Source organism: Mus caroli, chromosome 9 (genome assembly GCF_900094665.2).
Source record: "Mus caroli chromosome 9, CAROLI_EIJ_v1.1, whole genome shotgun sequence".
Lineage (NCBI taxonomy): Eukaryota > Metazoa > Chordata > Mammalia > Rodentia > Muridae > Mus > Mus caroli.
Window position 1 is genome coordinate 34586583 of NC_034578.1, and position 4731 is coordinate 34591313.

Genomic DNA, 4731 nt, shown 5'->3' on the forward strand with positions numbered 1-4731 from the left:
CATGTGTGTTAAATAGACAAGTCACCTTTATTAAGAACAAGAATTAGTGCAGTGCGGCTTTTAGTTTTGAGACAACAGTACTATGCCCTAAAGGATCAAGTATGTCAGGGAGAAGATAGTGTCTAGTTCTAAGATTAGAACTATTAACAAGTAGAAGTGGGGAATGAAGAAGTAACAAAATTCTAGGCCTTTAGGTCGAGGCTTGGGAATGTGACCTTTGTGACTCAATGCTCCAAGATATGCTAATCATACCTTGATAGCGACATTCCTTCCTCCACCCACCTGCTTCCTGGGTTCAAAGAGTGTTCATTCAAAGAAAGTCACCCTGACCAACGCCGGAACCCACTATGCAAATGTGCTTTAGTTAGGGGCTCTTAGAAACTGTGTTGAGAGTTAACCGGAAAAATTACCAGGTAGTCCTTGTAACACTTGTGACTTTGCACTTCCTTGTGACTCTTAACTGGTACCTTTGGTATTTTCCAACAATGCCCTCCCCACTTCCTTGAGTTGTGGTTTCTTCCTTTAAATACCCCCTTACTCAGCTACTCAGGGCACCACAGTCCTCTACCCCTGCGTGGTGTATGACCGTGGGCCCAGAGCACTCTTGAATAAAAATCCTCTTGCAAGTTGCAGCAAGACCGTTTCTTGTGGGTGATTTTGGGGTGTAGCCTCTCCTGAGTCAGAACGTGGGGAGTCCTCACGTTGTGGGTGTTTCACAACAATTTAATGTTACCCATATTACTGAAACTTTTTATAATTCTCAAAGACAAGGTATTGTGAAACTTTAAAAACTATATCTTCTTATAAATCAAAGGGGAGGAATTCTATCCCCATGTACACTATTTAAATCACATTTTTATTTTTAAAAATTTTAAATTTAGATGCAAAACAAATAACAAAACAAAACAAACAAACAAAAAAGAAAAACAAAAAACTCCTTGCTGAGTGAGTATCTTATAGTATTCTACAACCAGACATACTTATGCCTAAGTAAAGTGAAAAGATCCACTTATTGGCACACAGCATGATCCTGTTCAGATACTTAATATGGGGAAGAGGTGACACATTTGTGTTTTTTTTTTTTTTCCACAGAATGCTGCAGGAACATGCTAGCTTCTAGAGTGATTCATGTGACAGGCTGACCTGTGAGTTCCTGAGTGCCCTGACAGTGGTGACAGGAAAGCAGTACTGAGAACACAGAGAAGGAGGAATTGGGGAGAACAGACACTTGCAAGCAAAATGAAGAAACTCTTCCTATCTCTGCCACAGACTACAGCAAGGAGAACCGACCTGGTGCCGACTTAAAATAAAAACAACTATAAAAGCTGACTCGTGAGGCAGAGGGACTGCTACAGAGTATTGGACAAGATGCTTTCATCAGAGACAGTTTTTGGCCATTCAGGCCAACTCTCCTATAGCTGTAAAAGCTTGTGTACCTTACCTGTATGCGATATTGTTAGATAATTATAACAGAGTTAAAATCACCAATCTTGGCAAGTCTTTTCATATTCATTGTACTTCTTGTCAAATAACTAATTGTGTAGATCCTAATTTAGATAAGGAATCTGCTGTTATGATTTTGTTAAAGAGACCTGCTTATGTTTTGCTGCCTGTAGAGTTAGGAAATGTTCCTTGTGAGAATTCGGGAATGCAAACTTTGAAAAGGTTAAGTGAGCTTATAAGACCAAAGAGATTTGTTGCAGCTCTGATTTTAGGAATTACTGCTTTAATTGCAGTTTTAACTTCTTTTACATTATGTACCACTGCCTTAGTTCAGCAGTTACATACTGCTCATTTTGTTAATGATATGCATAGGAATATTTCCGTACCTTTGTCAGAGCTGCATATTATAGATAAAAAATTGGAGGCAAAGATTAATGCTTTAGAAGTAGTTTTAGCAATAGGGCAGAATATAGCTAGAAAGGCAGAAATTTCAGATATTAGCAGAAGTCATTTGGACATTTGGAAGATTGATGAATTGGCCAGAGATTTAAAAAATAACCTAAGTGCATTGAATCCCCTGGATTGGCTTCAATATGTAATTCTACTTGCTACTATTATTGGCATTATTTTATTAGTAATCATTGTGTTTCCACTCATCTTTAGAGTTCTTCTGAGATCAGTAGCTACAACGAAGTGGGACATTCTAGAACTTCAGCTGAAAAATAATAAAAGAAAGGGGAAGAATGCTACGTTCACTCCAATGCAGTCTGCTTGGTAGGCCTAAAGCCTGAAAGCAGTCATGATGCAAAGAGTTTCACGAAGACAGTCTCTTGGAACCTTGTCATTCCAATAGCCCATATACTCAAATCCTGTCTCCCCCCACCCCCCACCCCCGTTAGTCTGGTGTATGGATCCATGTGCTCTCTTTCAGTATTGTTTTATTATAAGTGCCTTTAAGGATTGACTTTGACATATAGTTAAGCCTCTACCAATGTTCCAATGTCCTAGGCAATCCTTGAAGCAGACCCTGAGCTTGGAATTCAGTAAGAATGTTACCTATTCAGTAACATTCAAATTCACTTCTAGTAGAGACAGTGAAACTAATTAGGCATTACAAAGAACAGAGCTAGAAAAACTCAGGGCTAGTCTGCATAGTAATTACTTAGGACAATAGCGGGGTCACACCCAAATACAGGAATACCCCATGGCCTTGCAAATAGGTGGGTTGCATGAAAGAGTTAGTAGAAAGGAATTCCCCTGGTACAGGTTACTTCACTAGGCCCAGAGGAATAGCATAATCAGGCATTTACTAAAGAACCCCTGGTGGTGGGTTTACATTCACCTGGCTCCATTCTCAGTGGTAAATGGGTCTGATCCCAGCCATCTTTTTATGTATGCATTCTTTTGGTTTGTTTTGACGGATGTGTTCACCTGGATTTCTTGTTTTTCTTCTGTATTAAAAGTCTGGTGTTCCTTTTGGAAAAATACATTCAGATCCACACTCCCTTGTGTCGTGTCTGTCTGTCAATTCTCGACGACTCCATGTCTACCTGCCAGAACCCCTGATTCCCACGGATTGAGAGGGCCTGACTGGGCCCGGTCTGTGGCATTGATTGATATCTTATTCTATGATTTTTGTCACAAAATATAATTCTTAAGTGTTTATAAGACATAAGCTTACAGGTCAGATAATAATTTATAAAATATGTAAAGAGAATTGTAGTTGACTTATAAAAGAGTATTGCAGAACATTAGTAAATTAGCTGTGTTTATAGGAGGTTAAGTTTCAATAATCTAGGACCAGTATTTTAGATACAGTAGTGGATAAGAAGCTCCTGTAGTCACTTTGCTATCAAACACTGTGGAGAGCCCCAGGTCTAATAATTAGGCATCTAACGTTTATGTTTATGTATCTTCAACTATAATTTTTAGTTTTTGTCTCTTCTACTTTGTTCTCTCTGGGTACTAAACAAACATGCAGTAGGTTGACTGAAGATGACCAAATATATTACCAAAACTCTGATATTTTCAAATGACTTTTCTGCATTTACTTTTGAATATTTTATTGATTTTTCAAGTTTACTCAAATTTTTTTTCAGTGTTTAAACTGGTAAACAAAAGCTTGCTATGCATTTTCCACATGATTTTTGAGTATTAGAGTTGATTTAGATCCATAGAAAAATGTTCAAGGTAGAAGTAAGGCAGATAAATTTCACATACATTTTCTTTACTGTTATTCTATATTAGTGTATACATTTTTTATAATTAATGAAGTAATATTAATATATTATTAAAATATATGTATTATTCAGACATATTTGAGATTCTTTTTTATTTATTATCTGTATATCTGTTTATGTATACATGTATGTATGTATGTATGTATGTATGTATGTATGTATCTATCTATCTATCTATTTATCTATCTATCTATCTATCTATCTATCTATCATTCACTTAGTATTGACAAGGACTTTCTCTTGTCTTAAGACCCAGTCTGATCTTGCCTTATGATCTTCCTTTCTCCCTACTGCTGCATTATAGGCATACATACAGGCATACTATTTCATTATGCTTGGATTTTTGTGTGTGTGTGTGTTTTATTTATTTTATTTATTTCACATTCCTTATCTGTTTCAGGTTCACAAGTGGACATCACATTTAGTCCACTTGATGAATTCTCATTAAGTTTACTATTTTTTGTATGTGTGGTTGGTTGATTTGGGCATCTTTACCATATAATCAGGCTGTGTTGAACTCAGCTTTCTGAGTGCTAGGATTACAGACCTGTACCTAGCTCTCATTATGTTCATCATTGTCAGTTTCTGAACTTTGCATATTTAGAAACAAACTTGAAAAATCAATAAAATATTCAAAAGTAAATGCAGAAAAGTGATTTGAAAATATCAGAACTTTGGTAATATTTTTGGTCATCTTCAGTCAACCTACTGAATGTTTGTTTAGTACCCAGAAAGAACAAAGTAGAAGAGACAAAAACTAAAACTAAATGTTATTATTGTGGTTACTATTTTATTGGGGAGGAAAACAAGCTATTTTAGTCAACATACAAAGTGAGTTTCACTATAGAATTATTATGTGTAAGTCATAGGGTCTTGCTTATATTCATGACCATCCAACCTCCCCATCCACTATTCTCTATACTCTCACTCTTCCCATCTGCTAAATAGCCCTTTAAACTTTAATGTATGGTATTTGTATAGTTATAATTAACTATTGATTGTTCATATGGAAGATAATGTGATATTTTGTTATTATTCTCTCATCACC